Source organism: Pseudorasbora parva, chromosome 18 (genome assembly GCF_024679245.1).
Source record: "Pseudorasbora parva isolate DD20220531a chromosome 18, ASM2467924v1, whole genome shotgun sequence".
Taxonomy (NCBI): Eukaryota; Metazoa; Chordata; class Actinopteri; order Cypriniformes; family Gobionidae; genus Pseudorasbora; species Pseudorasbora parva.
In genome coordinates this window covers 1,714,373-1,735,148 of record NC_090189.1, presented here as the reverse complement: position 1 = coordinate 1,735,148, position 20,776 = coordinate 1,714,373, and the positions used below count along the sequence as shown (strand labels likewise).

Here is a 20,776-nt window from a genome sequence, read left to right as displayed (position 1 = left end):
ACTGGCCGGGCTAGGGCCTCAGCGTCTCGGGCCAGGGCCGGGCTAGGGCCTCAGCGTCTCGGGCCAGGGCCGGGCTAGGGCCTCAGCGTCTCAGGCCAGGGCCGGGCTAGGGCCTCAGCGTCTCGGGCCAGGGCCGGGCTAGGGCCTCAGCGTCTCGGCCAGGGCCGGGCTAGGGCCTCAGCGTCTCGGCCAGGGCCGGGCTAGGGCCTAGATTTGAGGCCCGTGCAGGGCTCTACTCCATGAGTCGGTGGGCGGGGCTACTGGATTAGATGAGTCGGTGGGCGGGGCTACTGGATTAGACGAGTCGGTGGGTGGGGCTACTGGATTAGACGAGTCTGTGGGCGGGGCTACTAGATTCGATGCGCTGGTGGGCGGGGCTACTGGATTCGATGCGCTGGTGGGCGGGGCTACTGGATTCAATGCGCTGGTGGGCAGGGCTACTGGATTAGATGAGTTGGTGGGCGGGGCTACTGGATTAGACGAGTCAGTGGGCGGGGCTACTGGATTAGACGAGTCGGTGGGCGAGGCTACTGGATTAGACGAGTCAGTGGGCGGGGCTACTGGATTAGACGAGTCGGTGGGCGGGGCTACTGGATTAGACGAGTCGGTGGGCGGGGCTACTGGATTAGAGGAGTCGGTGGGCGGGGCTACTGGATTAGAGGAGTCGGTGGGCGGGGCTACAGGATTAGACGCGTGGTAGAGGCGTGTTTCGTCGCGCACTGACGTCAGTATGAAGCACAGGACCGTTTGCTGGGCCTGGTGTCTATAAAAGCTTTTCTTTGACTAACAAGGAAGTTTTCAGCTCTGAAATTTAGAGGATATTCTTATATTACCAAGACCTTTTATATATCAAAAGCTCAAGGGAAAGTTGATTTCTCAATAGATCCGCCTTTTTATTCTGCATGACCATATTCTACATCCTTTAATCCTACACAATACAATACCTTAACGTGTGAATATCGAAAATAATACCTGACTGTAAGTGACTATATTCTGATTATAAACTAAGTATTACACTCTTGATGCTGCTAAATCTTACTCAGGACATTGAAGAGACTGACACACACACACACACACACACACACACACACACACACACACACACACACAGAAGTTTCCCAGCTGGCTCTTATTATTGCAGAAGAGCATACGGTCCATCAGGGGTTAATGGAGGAAAAGGTCAGAGTGAATGATTAGTTAATAATGAGAACTGGACTAAAACTAAAGTGTGATCATTTTCCTATTGCACTGAAGTCAGACTGAACCGGGACTACTGTTTACGTCACACCTGAAAATCATCTAAACATCTGTTTATGATTTAAAAGTGTGTTTTTCAGATCCCTGTATTTATGAGCAGCTGTCAGTGGAGATTAGCCTGACAAGCCAGAGCTACATCAAGATGTTTGGTCTGGAAACTCTCCATTGACGGCTCAATCCGAGGGGCGGATAAACGGCTGTCTGTCAAACTCCCTCTGCACACGATAGGATAGCGCTACACCAACCAGAGCAACGAAGGTGAAGCAGAGCTCGCTGACAGATTAAACATTCGCCGTATCCGGTCGGCTAAACTCTGAACACATCTTCCCTTCTTCAGAATGACTTCAGTGCCGCTCTTTGTTCTTTTCTCAGAGAAAAGCTTAACTCAAGTCTTCCAGAGTCGCGGTCAAAGCTGATTCGAAAGACCGCCGCCGTTCGCCAGTTTCTGTGTTTACTAGAAGCACGCAAACGCAACTCGGCCGTCGTCATTATGGCCCCGCCCACCGACTCTATACACAATGTGATTGGCCCGACCAGATTGAGAGGAATACAGCTCAGAAGGGTATTGAGAGTTCCTAGACCAGGGGTTTTCAAACTTTATGATGACAAGGACCCCCAAATATGATGAACCTTTATGAGGGACCCCTTCCTAAAATCAATCTATTTTTAACTAAGAAAAAACATTTTAACTGTTAGATAAATATTAAGTGTGACATTTATAAATACAACATATTGTTTCCCAACTTAAATTGGATATATAAACCTGAAGAAAAAAAAGATTTGTATATAAGCAAATTTCACAATAAATGGAAGCAGTTTACGTTTTTGCCTTACAACCCCAGTGAGCGAGATATAGGGGGCTATAGTAAAGAAAAACTCACTAGAACGATGCAAAGCAAATGTATTAAATTCTGGAAAGTATGTATACAACAAGAAATGAGAGAAATGTTTAGAAATTAAACAGCTAGTGTAGACTTTATCCATCATTGCTTTGTCTTTTTTTATTCTCTGAAATTTTCGTGGGGACCCCTTAGAACCTTCTGGAGGACCCCAGTTTGAAAACCCCTGTCCTAGACGACACTCGAGGGCAGATTAAATTTGCTGCCGCTAGGGTGCGTCTAGATTTCTAGACTAAGGCCTCGTCCACATGAAGCCAGCGCTTTCCTAATCCGATCTTTTTTTTCAAGAAATATCTGCGTCCACACGAGATTAAGAAAACGGACTAAAAACGATGCAGTTTTGCATGCCAGGCCAGTGTGTGGAGCTGTAATTCTGCCACAGAAATACACTTAAAATGGAGAAGAAGAGTTTTGGCTAGAAGGGGTATAGCACAAGCCTGCAGTCTCCCTCTCATTTACTGAAGCTTTCGCGCCTCGATCGCCCCCCGGTGACCGGTCCCAGTATAGCCGCCCCTCTGTGTTTTCTAATGGACGCGAGGCAAATTAAATAATAAAATTACACTTCAAATATTTTCCCCCCAAAGTTAGTTTATGTCACTGAAGGCAGTTATCATCACGATGATTTCATTTCAGATGTTTGTTTTAAAAATAAGTTTAGTTTGAGTTAGTTATTTGATGCTATAAAAACGGGGGTGTGACGTCATGATTGACAGCTGAGACTGACGGCTTCTCTGAGTGAAGTTGTCACTGAGGCACTAACGGACTTTTTTCGAAATTTTTGGGAGCAGATTAGAGCTTTAGCTTTAATTTCTACATTTCCATAACTGTTTATTTCACACCAACATAATTAATTGTTCTGCATCTGCGAGAGTGTGGGCGGGCTTTTGATATCGCGGCTGTACTTCCTGCTCTACTTCCTGCGCTCTACTGCGCAACTCCGGTCCCGAAATCGCTACTGCGCAGACTGTAGGTGTTTCTCAATGTCAAGGATGCTTCCTTGTGTAGTGGGAGGAGTGACGTAATGCACGTAACGCACATCCATTGGCTGCGTGCGTAATGGCAAATCAGGAGGAGGATATTTAAATGAATGACACGCATTGCGTAATGCGCTGGGTTGTAATACCCGCCCCCATTGTTTTGTTGCCGTTTCGTGGGCTCGACGTGCTGCAGGGCAAAGGTATGTCCAAATGATTGTTTTATTTATTAAATGCAGTTGGAGTATAAGTGATTGTTGTTATTCTACTAGTATAGACTGGCAGTAACACGTTGAACTATTGGACTACCTTAAAACGAATAGATTGGGGTTGGCTGGTTATTCATTCAGGTGAGTAGCATTTATATCGGTGGACTTATGCTGAGTGCACGCGTGTTTATAATGTGTATGGTTGCAGCGATCGGACGTCTCGGCCGCTTAGCGGCGTCGGTGCACCAGTTGCAGTTCACTTATGCAGGGAAAACCTTCTTATCATTGGTATGTATGCCGAATTTTCTCCCTTTATGTCCTGATGTTAGATATGTTAATTAACTTGTTGTTGTTTTGGATAGGCCGAGCATGACGTGCCAGGATATCTAAACAAGCTGGAATATTGTGCACCAGCGTGAACCACGTGTGTAGCAGTCCGGGCGGCTCTGTTGCTTCGCTTTATTATTTTTTGTGGTTGCTTTGCTGTAGCTATTTTGTTTATTTTCTATTTAATTTGTGATAATTGTTGCATTGAACTTGTGGGGTTGTTATCTTCCCCTTGTTTGGCCAAGCCCTGTGTGGGGTTGGCTATTGTGTGTGTGTGTGTGTGTGTGTGTGTGTGTGTGTGAGTGTGCGACTAAGGGAGAATTTTCCTGTGTTGGACCCAGTGTGTATTTTCATGTAAATTGTATGTATGAGGCAGAGGAAGTTGTTTCTCCCATTCTTACATATTGTTTTTTTGGTATTGATCTTTTTTTTGCGGATTGTTGTGAAACATTTGATATCTGTGTATGGCAATTCTTAATTTAAATAATTAATTAATTCTTGTGTGTTGTATTTCCATGCAGGAGCTGAGGGCCAATCACATGGGTGTCCTGGTGCTGTAGTGGGTCTCCAGTCACCTGAGTGCTGTGTTTCACTTGTGTTGTGTTGAGTGGTGGGGTGTAAGTATGAAGTGATTTGGTGTTTTCCTTTAGGCCACTTTCATCGGGGTGCCCGGGGTGGATGTCCTTCAGCCCTGCATGGTAGTGTATTTGTCCTGTGTAGTTAAATGGTGTGTTTTATTGATACTTGCCTTGAACTTTTTAACGTGGGTTTATTTCTTGTGACTGATCCGTGCAGAATTAAACATTAAGTTATCTGCTCCACTAAAAAGGGGCGCCTTTTGCAGTTTTATAAATTTAATAAAAGTCTTTTTATGGGGAACTCAAGTCTCAGACCATTTCTTTGTCGGTGACGAACCTGGGTGCTTTGGGTTAAGCCTTTGGCTTATATTATAGGGAGTTCCTGGGGTGAAAGTCCCTAGGTGGCGTAGTCGACACTGAAAAAAATTCCATTCTTTCCAAAATGACTTTCTAAGTTAGGTCGGGTTTTGAAAGTGCTGGCAACCGCTCAGCCACACTTGGAAGGACTGATCCTTCCAAGTCACTTCCTTCAGAGGCGAGGCGAGGCTCCTCTTTAGCATTCGGAGAACACGTAAATGGAACAGGCTAGCAAGTGCACGTCTTTGCGTCATTACGTCAGTGAAAAGGTCCGTTGGCCATCAATAACATTATGTGTAACGTTATTTGTATATATTTTTATATCAATACAGTAGTAATTTGTACTGGCATTTAAACGTTAAACTTTACGTATATTTACTACGGTTATAACAAATGTTTGGTAACGTAAATAAAAGCATTGTGGCAATCAGCGAGGTGAGGGACCGTGAGAGCGGGCCGGTGGAGTGATAATGAGCGGCAGCTGATCGCCACCACACCGGTCTCGGCTCACGGCAGTGACGGGAGTATAAATGGTGGAGCGTGGAAGACGAGAGAGGACTAGGCCTGGAGTTTATGTTATGGTTTGTTTATGGTTTATTACGGTGCGGGCAGTCGCCCGTGAGGGTTTTCCCCGCGTTACTTTCGTTTTGTTTACTATTTATTATAAAGTTGTTGAACGTTCGCCGGTTCCCGCCTCTGTCCTTCCCATCTACAAACTCCGATACAAGCATATTTGCCCCGTTCACGCTCCGAGTCCGCGAATGTCTGAAGATAGCGAAGCTGCGCGCATAGGATTGTGGGTGATTTGAGAACGCGAAGTGCGCGAAGGCTACTCATATGCATCCTTTTCTGTATATGACATATTTTTCGAACGAAGGACTCAGTCCTTGGTTGAATTCCGAGGATCCTCGACATTGGAACAGTCCTTCGTCGGATGTCGATGACGTGGCATCCTTAGAATTCTGGCTTCCGAGGATCCTTCCTTGACATTGAGAAACGCCTTCGGTCCCAAGATGTCAGCGCCGTGCAAGGCCGCCTAAAAGCTTCAAATATGGCAAGCGGAAACGGATGATGTCGAGTCGTCCATATTTTTTTTACGGTCTATGGTATAGCAGTGGTCGGAGGTGAGCCAAGATGTTGTGAAGTAACAACCAATCCGATCAGTTGTTATTACATGTGCGTCAGTCACTTTCGATTTCAGTTCCTGATGAGTCGACCACGCGAAAGGTACCACTTGGGTTTCTCCAGCATGTGGACTGAGTTTGACTTTCATGGTCAAACTGGATATGTTTAAGTTGTGCGTCGATGAAAGCATGTAAGTCCTTTAATAGTGTTCTCTATCGAATTTCCTATCTGATGAATAATTACAGCATCGAGAGTTCGATCGTCCGCGAAGTGATGACGACTGTGCTTACATCTAGCCTAAGATGTTTGTTTAACACGTATATATTCTAAATACACTAGACTTCATTATAATATTGATCACTGAATAATGTGTTTGATTAGTGTGTAGATCCTATCTGTAATTGTATATCGTTTATAGCTTCTTGTTCAATGACGCAGCAAGATGTTTCGGATTATTCCGTTTATGAGCGCTAGAAAAGTGGTACTACTGTAGATAATGTTATGTTTCTAATCGAACATTGGGATAAATGGCAGTTATTGTTAATAATGAGGGAAATGTTTAATATTAGCTAATTGTGTTTATTATTTACTGTTTCAGACCACACAACATACTACCTCAGATATCATGTCTGATAATATAATGCCACGCAATGCCCTGTGGTCTGACTGTGCCGTTTATTGTGCTTAATAAAAGACTGGTATTTCTGATTAATGCCTACTGTGTTCTGATCGACACACCAGTGCGAGCACAGCTATTTTAAACCAGTGCAATACAGTCCTTAGTACAATCCCTAACACAAAATCTTACAATAAAATAACAATAAATACATTTGCTCCTTATCAGATGTGTTTTATTAACGCCTACACCTACCCCGACCCTAAACACACCCTTACAGTAATGCAGATACGGTCATTAAATGAGGCGATATTGATGAGCTCATGCCCAGTGCCCGTAGCCGTATCCCTTAACTCTTCACCGTGCTGGACGTAGTGTGAGGACATCACCGTTTCACAAAATATACGAAGTCGCTCTACACACGAAGACGGAAGATGGTCGTTTTCAGGTTTATCCGCTTTGGGACCAGGTTTCGAAAAATATCGGATTCATGCTTCTAAAACGCCGGATCCGTGTGGACGAAACGCTGATACGGTACAAAATATATACATATACAGCTAAACGCGTCTCCGTGTGGATGGGGCCTAAATGGAGATGTGAAGGCAGAGTAAAGTTTAGTTCTTGACCAGACGGGACACTTTACACATGATATTTACAGCTCAGATGACGGCGGTCTTTTACTATAAATATAAAAATATATGAAATATCGGATCTAATATTTGTATGTCATGTCAGTGATTTATGAATGTTTGGTGTGTTTAAGCTGAATCAGTGTCATCATCATCATCATCATCATCATCATGATCTGGGCCACTGAATCTGCATTAACGACAACAGTTGGGGCATCAGCCTTAGTCCTAATGAGTTGTTATCATAGCTATCAAAATCCAGTGTTCTGTATTTTGCGTACGTGAGTTTTTGTTGTAGATGGCTATAAAAATAAAAATAAAAAATATATATAAAAACATCTGTGTACTGTGCTAATTAACTGAGACTTCTTACAGCTCTTACAGGTTGTTGGCCTTGTTTGTTTCGTTGCTTCTATTCCGCTCCCCCTTTTTTTTTTAAGTCGCTTTGGATAAAAGCGTCTGCTAAAGGATTAAATGTAAATGTAAAATGATCTGAGAAATAACCCCAGTCCAGATTTGTGAATGTGAATTGAGACATTAGTGGCATGAGCAGATCAATATTGAGTGAGATAAGAGCTGCTGTAATACAGTGAGTGTCTCCCTCTACAGGATCACAGCACAATCACACACTCTCCATATGCTCATATTTCACACACACACGGACAGATCTACAGTTGATCAGGGAATATGATCCACATGATGTGTTTGAAGAAGATCAGAAGAGTTTCTCACAAATCAAACAGGGACAGAACGCTTCATTAGAAAGCAGAACTAAACACAAAGATGAAGTCAAATGAAGTCAAAGCGCTCACTAAATATAGAAGAGTTTGATGAAGTGTAGTGAAGTGTGTGTGTGTGTGTGTGTGTGTGTGTGTGTGTGTGTGTGTGTGTGTGTGTCGCTGGAGCTCATGGTCTGATGATCTGACAGAATCATGTTCATTCTCAGATTCATTCATTATTTATCATCTCACTAAACCTGGATCTCACTTTCTGGAAAACTACAAACGGGAAGAATTCATGATCTTACCAGAGACTCAGACGCATTTATGGATTCATCTGATCACGAGGAGGAGGAGGAGGAGGATGAAGATGAGGAGGATGAGGGTGAAGATGAAGAGGAGGATGAGGAGGAGGAGGAGGAGGAGGAGGAGGAAGATGATGAAGATGAGGAGGCGGAGGAGGAGGAGGAGGAGGAGGAGGATGAAGATGAGGAGGAGGAGGATGAGGAGGAGGATGAAGATGTTTCATAATCTCCATAATCTCATATCTGAAGATTATTCATAAATCCTGGATTAGTGATGAATGCTTTACGAGAGTCTCTCATAATACATGTCACTTATTAAAAGCTGAAAGATGTAAAATACTCAAATGATTTCTGTCCAGAGTTTGTGTTAGAAATGCAGTTCAATTAAAGCCCCAGTTTGACATTGAGCTTCAGTGTGAATAATATTTGACTCCTGATCTAAATCATCTGCTGTGAGAATGAAGGAAATCACCTGATCATGATCTGAGGATGAAGATGATGAAGATGATGATGATGAAGAGGAAGAAGAAGAGGAGGATGACGATGATGATGATGATGATGATGATGATGATGATGATGATGATGATGATGATCCCAGAAGTTCCCCAACAGGTGTGTTTTCCACAGGACAGTGTGTTTGACTTGGATAGACTCCAGAGCAGTTAAATGTCACACACTCACACACACACAAACACACACACACACCTGATTGACATCAGCAGCTCATCATCAGTGACTTTAACAGATGAAGAACAGCTCAACACTGAACTCTGTTCAATCTCTCTCTCACACACACACACACACACACACACACACACACACACACACACACACACACACACACACACACACACACCTGACTGACATCAGCAGCTCATCATCAGTGACTTTAACAGATGAAGAACAGCTCAACGCTGAACTCTGTTCTCTCTCTCTCTCTCACTCACACACACACACACACACACACACACACACACACAAACACACACACACACACACACACACACACACACACACACACACACACACACACACACACACACGATGATCGCGGAAGATTTGGCGCCTATTAAAGGGAGTTTGTCATTGTGTTGTGTTTTTCATTAAGAATAATAGGCTAATTCTAAACCGAAACTAAAATCTGCTTGGCCGCACAGAGCGCGCATTTACTGCCGAGCTGTCGTCAACGGTGTGCGCGCACTGGCACGTTTTTAGTTCATCCATATGGAAGCTTAACTTTAATTGAAAGCACGCGCTTTGCATCCGCTCCCGTAATTAATACCCGAAGCGGCCGTGCGAATGTTCCTTTCGGATGTTAGGATGAACAAATGTGCATATTGTCATTACATAAAATGTACACACAGTTCTGTTGTGTCTATGAACAGACCTAAACTATTCCCAGATATTGCCAGATAATCTTTACCTCTACAATACTTATAACAGAATTGGATCATTTGTGATTCTGTCTGTCATGAGTTCTTGCAGCTTTCACTTTTTTTCTCTATTGTTAGCCTGGATAGCCCACAGTCATTATGCGTCACCCCGGCCTGGATATGTGCCTAAGGTTCCCACCACTCCCTTTTGGGACCAGATTGTGTAATGTCGTGGAATGTATACGGAAACGACGAGAAATGTTTTCTTCAATCCTGCTGATAACGTTTCTTTAGTCGTTCAGGAACCCTACAGCCTGAATCCACACATCTCTGAGCAGGAGGGCTAACAGTTAAAGTGATTTCTGATTTTATTGTTCTTTGTATTGTCATGTTGCAGTGGCGATGTTTAAAAATAAATTAAAAATTCTGTGGGGAAATCCCCAAGTGTCTCGATTGAGTCGAGATTCGGTTTTGTTGTTGCTATGAGAGTGATGAAGTATTCACTGTGAAGATTACATGACAGATAATGGATTTCTGAATACACATATGAAATATTGCGATATATCGTTATTGTGAAATAATACAGTCATATCGCCCACCCCTACTGTCAGTTTTCAGATCAAACTGTGTAATGAGTAATCGGAGAACATCAACACACACTCGTTCGCAGAGAGGACATGAAACCTCCATTCCTGCAATACGAGGAATACGAGTGTTTCTATAAAGCTGGTGAGTAAACTTTCACAAGCCCATCTCTGTCAGTAGCAGACAATTGATATTGCTTTATCAGACACATTTATGTGTATTTGTGTGTGCGCGCGCGCGCGCGTGTTCTTAATTCAATGATAACCATTCTCTGACGGCGTGATTGTTCTGGGCTGGAATTATGCCAGAGTTATGAGTTTTTAATGTGTTTTAATAGTTGGAGATTTTAACATGTGTTGTCGCTCTAAGCCGTTGGTCAAAGATGTTGAGATCTTCGAGTTTGTGACTGGCCTACACATGAGCACACACACACACACACACATTAGATCTGGGTTATCATGTGGACTTCCTGTCTGTAATATTGATCACAGCACACTAACATGCAGAAGAAATGCTTTAATTAAACGTTAAATCAAAGTCACAGCGTTCATCTGCATCCTCTAAAGTCAAACACACAGCAATAAAAGTCCTGTGAGATTTCATTTGGACTCAGAATGAAGATGAAAAATGCCAAGACAGAATGAGAAAGACATCTAGAGTCATTAGAGACAACAATACATCAACAATACTTTGATCTACATTCAACAAACACTATGAATCATACAAGGTAGAATGCACACACACACGCGCACACACACCCACCCACACACGTGCGCGCGCGCACACGCACACACACACACACAGTCTGGCCATTTCTGTCTTATGGATGTGTAAATGTCTGCAGAATAAACACTTTTCTTAAATGAATCTTAAGGCTGTTTTGTAACTAGATTGTATTTCACTCTATTCCAGTTACGCAAGTCTTCAACTCTTTCACTTTTGATAAAGGCGCTGCAAGACAGAAACATAAACGTCCCTCCCCGTTTCAACTCAACCGTAGCTTCTGCATGTCTGTCTGTGTTTGTTTCCCGCTTCATGAGTTCTGTTCAGAGAAAGGCGAGGGTAGATGTCGTTCACTTATTAACAGATAACTCACCTCTACATTCCTGTCTGATCCGAGAGATTATTCTTCCTTTAGATCGGAGAGATTATTCTCCCGTTAAGGCTCAGCACATTACATTTGTTTGAACATTTGACAGGTTAAATGACTGATCCGAGTCTTTTTCTTTGCACACAACATTACATTACTATCTACTATTTGCAGATTATTTAGCAGAATAAGAATTGAATCTGTGTGACGACTGTTTCCTGTACATATGACAATACATTTGACCTGAATCCTGTTTAGACATTCCAGTCCCTGTAGTTTGTGCTCCTGCTTCTTCATCTCTTCTCATCATCATCATCATCATCATCATCATAATCATCATCACCACCACCACCATCATCATCATCATCATCATCATCATCATCATCACTGCTTTAATCAATCATACCAACATTTGCCAACTGTACATCTTCTGATACACACTTAACAAGCTTGGTGCCTGTTTAACTGATGTTTCTGTCAGTAAAAATAGACTTTAAAAGACTGACAGGCGTTTCTAGCAGCACAGAATCCTGATTATTTCCTCTTCCCCTTTATTATTCTTCATCCTACGGGATGTGGAGCTGAGACGTGAGGAAAGGAAATGAGGAAAAGAAAGAAGAAATGAGAAGCTCATCTGAACTGAAGCTGAGGAGAGCAGAAGAGCTCAATATTCATCATTCTCAACAACAGCAACACAAATACAGCAATTATTTCAACATCGACTCCGAGGATCAGATCCGAACGCTACAAGTCCTGATGTCTGATCTGACATGTGATTTGAATATGATTTCCTTGACATGATGATGATGATCATGAATGAAACTATAAATGAGTGAGAATGTGTGGCCTTCTGACCGTAAGTAAATGTGACTGGAGCTCCTGTTGCTGTGTCTGATGAAGAACTGAATCAGGATCTGATGATACACAACTACAACTAAATATAAACCCACTCATAATCAACAACTGAGCATATACCAAACACAGACGGGAATAAAATAAATACTGTGAAATATTATATTAAATACAGCTCATTAATTTGTACTCAATTGTACTGATTAAGTCAGCAGATGCTTTTATCACTAACATGAGGAATATCACGAGAGATCTGTCCCAGACACACAATACTCACAGCAGGGCTGGACGGGTAATCTGGCATACCGGGCCTTTTCCTGGTGGGCCGACACACTTTGGGGCCAATACGGTTTGTTTGTTTAGTTATTTATTTATATTTTCTGCTGCTCTATGAAGAGATGAACGGCATTTTGACTCCGAATTTAGTTTTCTACAATCATGATATGGAAACATTACAGGTTCTGTGTCAAATCAGCTGAAAACAGCCGCGAGCATGTGTTCATGACGAGGTGAAGTGGAAAACGGCGACACACACAAACGCTTCACTTTAGCACAAACACAACTTACATTACAGCTACTAACAGTTAATAAATAAGGTGTTTTGGAAGAAAAGTTGCTGTTATTTTTCTGTATTTTTCGTATTTTCTACAGCGTTTACAATATTTTTTTTATTACAAATTCAATCGTTTATTATACATGGTTTATATATTTTAGAAACCATACCCATAGTAATGAAGAGCATGTTTTACCTGTGACTATCATGCTCTTACAGTTAAATGAAACTGGCCTACAGTTAAAATGTCATTATAATTCAACAAAACCGCTTTAAAGCCTGGATCCCACGCATTAAGGACACCGCTTTTTGTCTTAAATGTGTCTGTGTCATAAATGTTTTATTAAATTTTTAATAGATCTAATGAAATTTAACTAAATGTTATTTCAATGAGAACCTCGTGAAGGATCGATATCAGTGGCAAATTGAAAAGTATGATTGTTTTTAAAGGGGCAGTTCAACCCAAATGTGACCATTTACTCACCTTAATGTCATTCCAAACCTCAATGAATTTATTTCTGTGTAACAAAAGAAAATCATTTGAGTCAGTTTTATTGTTTTATGTTCATACAATATTCAATGGTAGCCAAAGTGGCTTGGTTGCCACCATTGTTCTTCTGTGCTTCACACAAAAGAGAAAGTCATTCAGGTTTGGAAAGATATGAGGGCGAGTAAATGACAGAATTTAATAGCAGTAAATTTACTGCATCCTAGCTCCATATCAGTGCTTTATTGTCATTTCTGTGTGACACAATATTAAGTTCATCTGCATTTGCAGTAAATTCAATAATATCCATCATTATTTATCCTGTCCTAGTTTTATTTATTTACTCCAATGTAAGGCCCAAACCCCAGCAGAAACACTCACGGGGAACTCATGGGCCGGATTTTAGCCCCAGTCCAGCCCTGGTTCACAGTATAATAGCAGGATTATTAGAAAGATAGATTATGAACAAAAGCAGAGGAGAAATACAGGAGTGTGTTGTGTAAATAGTTTCGGTTTAAGGTTAAGAAATGCAGCATTGAAGGGGATGATAGCCAAGGGAAAAACGGAGATACTCATGACAATGTGAGAGTCTGTCGAGGGGAATGAGAACAGGTTCTGCACGTTTAAGCGGTAAACAGCTAAAGAATGTGACACAGAAAAAAAGTGGGCGTGTCTGACGCTCTTATACCGTATTAAAGCTCCTCTTTCTGGACTATATGTAAATGATCAGCTCAGGTTTGATTGTGACTCTGATCAGAGACTACAGCAGAAGCCAGAGGAGTTTAACCGGCTGTCTGACGCTCTTATACCGTATTAAAGCTCCTCTTTCTGGACTATATGTAAATGATCAGCTCAGGTTTGATTGTGACTCTGATCAGAGACTACAGCAGAAGCCAGAGGAGTTTAACCGGCTGTCTGACGCTCTTATACCGTATTAAAGCTCCTCTTTCTGGACTATATGTAAATGATCAGCTCAGGTTTGATTGTGACTCTGATCAGAGACTACAGCAGAAGCCAGAGGAGTTTAACCGGCTGTCTGACGCTCTTATACCGTATTAAAGCTCCTCTTTCTGGACTATATGTAAATGATCAGCTCAGGTTTGATTGTGACTCTGATCAGAGACTACAGCAGAAGCCAGAGGAGTTTAACCGGCTGTCTGACGCTCTTATACCGTATTAAAGCTCCTCTTTCTGGACTGTCTGATCTATCAGAGCTGCGCTGGATGTTTCCTCTTTTCTGCTCATCAAGGTAATTAAAACTTTACCTTTAACTGTTCACATTTTTTTTAAACTGATATTTCTGTCTCTATTATAGTGAAACTGAAATGTAAACCCGTTTTGCACAACAGTCATGAACTCATTTTAAACTTTAGCCACCGTATTCTTTTAAACAGATTATACACAGGCGGGATTTATGATAAATGAACACATGAGAGAACATATGAGCATCACAGACTAGAATAACTCAACACATGACGAGAGAGAGAGAGAAGAACAGCATTAATATCTGTATTAATATCTGCAAACCAAACTGAGAGTATTAATAATGATTCAGATCAAACTCAGTGTTTCATCTTCTCGTGTCTGAATGTGTGAAATCAAATCTAAACTCATCGATCTCTCTCTATAGGATGAGCATTATATATATTATTGACTCTATAGGAAAATCATGATTTACAGTTATGATCATATGTCTGCATATATAGTTATTATTTTGCTGTGTGGACTAAACTCAGGCCAGGGCTGTAAATGTAAGTCCACAGCGGTGTCCATCTGATGCTTTCATTCAGTGACTCTGATTTATGAATCAATTAATGCTTATGAATACATGATATGAATTATAATCTGATGTCTGTGCTCTTCACTCCCAGTGCACATTATGATTTCATAAATACAGTTTTTCTGAACGCATCTGATCTGAATCTGTCTTCTACAGTAATCATGTAATCAGATTTGACTGTATATAGCAGAAATAATGCACACTAGAATGAGTGTAAGAACTCTGATCTGATGTTATATCACTTTAACTAAACTCTCTGTGTGTGTGTGTGTGTGTGTGTGTGTGTGTGTGTGTGTGTAGATTCAAATGGAGTGTGTAGAGAAAACCACACACACAGAAAACTGCCTCAGAAATCACAGAGCAGCAAAAAACAAGAAGAACGAGAAAAGGATGGACACACACACCAGAGGATCAGAAGAGGAAAGAGGAGAGAGAAGAGGAGAGAGAAGAGGACCGACGTATGTTAGATGTGACAGTATGAAGAAACTAAGGCCAAACAGTGAGTGTTTGATCATTAGTTCAATCCTTCATCATTTTAGTCTCTCTAGATTTCCTGTTCAGATTCATCAGATTGACTTCAGACTTTCTGCTCTATAGACTATTGAAGCCCTTCACAGATGTGTGATCAAGAACATAATCCCATTAATTCACTATATTTCTGATTTATAGTGTCCTGTGATCCAGACGAGCCTGTGAAGCTTCATTCTGGAGACAAAACTGAGGTGTCAAAATCATCTTCATCTGGTCTGTTCACTCCTGTCTTCTGGAAGCGTCTCCAGACTCATCTGAACACACACCCACACACACACACACACACACACACACACACACACACACACACACACACTTATGAATCAGTGTAATGTCTCCTGATGCTGCTCTGATGTGAATAGTTTGACGTTTGCTGCACTTTATTCCTCTAGTTATTTACTACAGCGGCTGATGAATCATCTGAAGTCTCGCGGTCGAAATCTCTTTATATATTCTGCTTACCTCCATACCATTATTATATATTAATATTAGTATAGTTTATTTTAAATGCATTTATTACTCTTTCATCTGTTCTAAATTTATGCAACAGCCATCAGAGGACAATAATGGTTCCGTATATTTCATGCATCGACATTTATATTCATGCAGAACTTATTTGTACATTTGTATCTGTTCTCAAAGCACATATTGTGGTGATGCTGGAGTTTATAACAGCATCTCAAAGACATTTGCCCCTTACAAAGAACAAGTGTTATGGTCTTACTTGGACAACGTTAATACACAGAGCACATAAATCATACAGGACTATAGTATATATCAACTTAATATACCATGGTACTGCGTGTTGGCCGGACCATCACAGTACTCACACACACACACACACACACACACACACACACACACACACACACACACACACACACATACACACACACACCTGGACAGATGGCAGGTCCATCCCAGGACACACACACACACACACACGCTAGTGAACCACACGCAAATGTTTTATTGTGCAATGACAGGCCATTGAATTATTGTAAAAATATATGAAACCTGTATAACGTATATGCTCAGTTCTGCCTAAAGTGTGTGTGCTCATGTTGTATTGCTGTAATAGTGTTTGTCTGTTCTGGATCTCTATGATATTATACTGTAATCTGTCCACACACCAACAGTAAAAGCCTGTGATATGAATCCTGTCCAGACTCTTCCATCAATATCACACATTATGCATTTTCAACCACTGTCATCACAGCCGTAGTTCACTATTATTATTAATTTTAATATCTGGCTTGAAGGATGACACCAGGACGTGTTCAGCTTCAGTGTAAAGATGGTATTGGTCACGTATTGAGCGAAACTCTGCTGTGAGTCGGCGGTAAATCACTTTCTCCTGATCTGTGCTGATGAAGGGCTTTCATCAGATTGCCTCTGTCCTAATGTGCACATCCACCCTAAATAGTGTGTGAGATTCAGGGTTGCCAGATGCCAGCAGGGTTTTCCAGCCCAAAACTTCGCGAAAAACCGCCCAATTTTTTGGGGGGGGGCTTATTTCTCATTTAAATACATTGAAATCATTAATAAGCTTTAAAATGACTGGTGTATCGATTAGCCTATCCGATTTCAGAAACAACATTCAGTGAAATGAATGCAACGGTCCGTGTACTTTTGCGTCCATTCCTTTTTCGTTTTTAACCATGGAAAAAAAAATCATTAAATGGAATGGTTGTTGAATTTTTAAATACTATGTTGAATAACAAAATTTATATCAAAACGTAGGCTATACACAAATTCCATGCGCACAAAATAAAAACTTATTTTTGCATTTTTATAAACTAAAAACGAACAGATTTATATAAATGTACTTTTACAAATGTTCTTTGTAAAATTATTTCCAGATAAAAATATGATCAGTCAAATAAAACACAATAAACTTACAAATAATGATTAGGCCTACAAATTAAAAAAATATTGGAAATGTCGTCCAATTATCTAATACTATTATTTGATGACAATACGTTTGGAAAACAAAATACAGCCATTTCTGCTTTTTTTTTTCTTTTAAACAAAAACTCAAGCTGCACCCTTTTTTAAATTACATATTTCATTCCGAAATAGAAAAATAAATGAACAAAAAAGTACAGAGACTTTCTATGCCTCTGTCCGTAGTCATTCATTCCAGAAGAAAAGACACTGCTTATGGGCACTTAAAAAAAGAAGTTATAAATAATTTATATTATTTTTAATATTACTTAAGAATTTTTTTAAATATTATTAAATATTATTTAAGACAATTACCTTGTAGCCTATCTGCTAATTCTAGCTATTAATCAGTGAAAAAAGAAAAGAAAAAAAGAAACTGCTTTTCCATATTTTATGTCTGTTTTAAAGCTCCACTGTGTGATATTTTCCCCCATCTAGTGGTGAAACGGTTTATGACCATCCAGTGAATAATAGTTTCTGTTCCTCTCAATTTCATTCAACTCCTACGGTGGCCGATTTAGTCATGGCTTCCAGTTCGACCTCTTCGGTGAGTGTTGCTTCAAGTGATGAGGTTACTTTTGAAAACTATTATAATTTGCAGTTATTTAATTTGCCAAATGATCTATGATCAAATTAATCTATGTAAAATGAATAATAGTTTTACCTTTTCGTTATTTTTAACCATTTCATTGCTAACATCAGCTATCAGGTTCCCAGACGAATGCATCTTAGTAAAGTAACTTTTATCAGTGCTATCGTTATTCTGTATATTGTACGACACCACTAGCGTAAGGCAAACAAATTATAATGCAATTAAAATATTAATCTCACGTTATCCGTCATAGAACACGGATTTATGTTATAAGGTAAACAATACTTTTTCATCATTGACGCGAGGAAAACTATCCTAGACGTCGTTCTAGTGTTATGCACAGCACACCATGATATAATTAGCCAAGCAACAATAAAACTTCCAATATACACAAATAGGCAGAATTAATATTACCTGTCGAGAAGAAAGCAGGCAACGTCGGCGTCCTTTTTAAAATCGTTGCTCCTCATGAGCTCTCCATCTTGGAAAGGCCACTCCAGTATTTATTTTGTCTTGTTGATTTGCCCGTTGCGTTGCCGTCTTAATTCTCTTTTCCGCTTCCTTGGCGACTCTGATACATATCCCGCAATGTTACTAGGTCCCGACCCGGGTTCAGTTCGGTAATCAATTCCGGGACGTGGTTGCTTTCACACAGAAGGTGACCCGGCAATGCTCCGGGAATATTGCGGGTCCGACGTGCAGTGTGAAAGGGGCTTAAGAGTGATCCTCCATCATCATATAGCAGCCTCAAGCAATCCTCCTCTTCACATTCGACACGGTGCCATCGAGTGTAAAAACGCGAAAAGCGAAGCTTGAATTTACGGGTGTGTCCCTCTTTGGCTACTGTACTTTCAAGATGGAGGAGCAACATGGCGACCGCCATTCGAACCCCTCAACACTTATGTATTTTCAATGGTATATTATAAACTTACGAGAATACATTATTACTTGAAAGAAGTAAATATACATTAATGAGCACATATATTTTTGAAAGAACTAAGTGTTTTTAGCTAAGAATAAACTAATAAAGTTACACAGTGTAGCTTTAAAAATGGAAACCGGAATGGACGCAAAAGCATCCTCAGTCTGACTATTAAACTATAAGCTTATGTCACGGAAAACAATGTGATCAACTTTTAGGCGATCAATGAGTGTTTATTTGTTTAGTGTTTACAGAGCTGTAGTGTGTGTGTGTGTGTGTGTGTGACTACTGCCTGTTGAACAGAGGGTCGCAGGAAGAAGGATCTGAAGTGCCGGTGCCGCACTGATCCAAAACCAGCCCAATTTTTATCCACCAAACCCATTTTTGCTCGCAAAATAGATTGTGAAACATCCCAATATGGCAACCCTGGTGAGATTAGTAACGGTCACCCCTCATTAACGTGTGCGGCGCATTACGGCTGCGGCTACTGGAGCAGATCGCGCCCATTCTAGTCAATGCTTGTGTTTACACCGGCCGCGACGCGGCGTGTTTCAGAAGCTAAATATAGGTGCCAGTCTATTTTTGACGGACGCGCGTTCAAGTCGCACCGGAAATACAAAATAAAAGTTAAAAAAAAATCCCTGTCAATTTCAAAATAAACACCCTGTGCAGACTCCCAAACGTATTGCATCTATATTGGCAATATATCCTTGGTAGGAGACGAGAAATGGACGTCGGACAGGCAAATCACGTGGTCTCACGCATCCAGTCGCTCTGCTTCTGATACGCTCCCGGTGTGAGTTAGCACCGCGTGGAGGACGGAATAAAACCATGTTGCAGCCGTAAAGCGCAAGCGGGTTCTAGCACTCGGAAAGCGTTCCACCCATCGGGGCGGCCATTGCTAACCAAGCCATCACCTGCTGTTAGCATCCCATTGACTCCCATTCATTTTTGAGTCACTTTGACAGTGAATAACTTTACATCTGAGACGTTTAAAGACTCCATTTGTCCATTGTTTATTTCTAAAGAAACACGACAATGTATAAAAGGCTCCATTACCTTGTATCTTACACTATCGCCCCGCAGAAGCTGTTTTTGTAAAAATAGGCTAACGATTGCGCCATAACCAACGCGACTCTGTCGCACAGTTGAGAAATTACCATATAGACCTGAGGAGACGCTCGCAGGCAATCTTTACTGTCTATGAGACAGTCAGGGGGACGTGGAGACATAAAGTCTGATAAAGTCAAGGGGGAAGAATGGGGAGAAGCCCATAGTGAGCCAAAAGCAACGGGAGAAAATATTTAAACAACGGGATTCAGATTTCACTTTCCACATCTACTAGAAGACCTACAGCTGTCAGACAGGAGGCTCACGTCACATCTACGTCCTCAAGCTCAGTCTGAGCCGGCGCAGTTCGCTCCGCCATCAGGAAGTGAGAGCCCCTATACTGACATCACTTAACGCCGTAGAAGGCAATGGGATCGCTCCGCCATCAGGAAGTGAGAGCCCCTATACTGACATCACTTAACGCCGTAGAAGGCAATGGGATCGCTCCGCCATCAGGAAGTGAGCGCTCCTATACTGACATCACTTAACGCCGTAGAAGGCAATGGGATCGCTCCGCCATCAGGAAGTGAGAGCCCCTATACTGACATCACTTAACGCCGTAGAAGGCAATGGGATCGCTCCGCCATCAGGAAGTGAGAGCCCCTATACTGACATCACTTAACGCCGTAGAAGGCAATGGGATCGCTCCGCCATCAGGAAGTGAGAGCCCCTATACTGACATCACTTAACGCCGTAGAAGGCAATGGGATCGCTCCGCCATCAGGAAGTGAGAGCCCCTATACTGACATCACTTAACGCCGTAGAAGGCAATGGGATCGCTCCGCCATCAGGAAGTGAGAGCCCCTATACTGACATCACTTAACGCCGTAGAAGGCAATGGGATCGCTCCGCCATCAGGAAGTGAGAGCCCCTATACTGACATCACTTAACGCCGTAGAAGGCAATGGGATCGCTCCGCCATCAGGAAGTGAGCGCTCCTATACTGACATCACTTAACG

General features: G+C 41.5%; 1 long non-coding RNA gene across 1 annotated transcript in view; it reads left to right on the top strand.

Moving 5' to 3' along the window:
• Window positions 1-15,516, top strand: part of LOC137045842 (uncharacterized) — a 248,085-nt gene extending 232,569 nt beyond the window's left edge. Inside the window, exon 3 of the long non-coding RNA XR_010898860.1 lies at window positions 15,385-15,516. This is a non-coding gene — a long non-coding RNA (uncharacterized lncRNA). The remainder of the gene's footprint in view (window positions 1-15,384) is intronic.
• The last annotated feature ends 5,260 nt before the right edge of the window (window positions 15,517-20,776 follow it).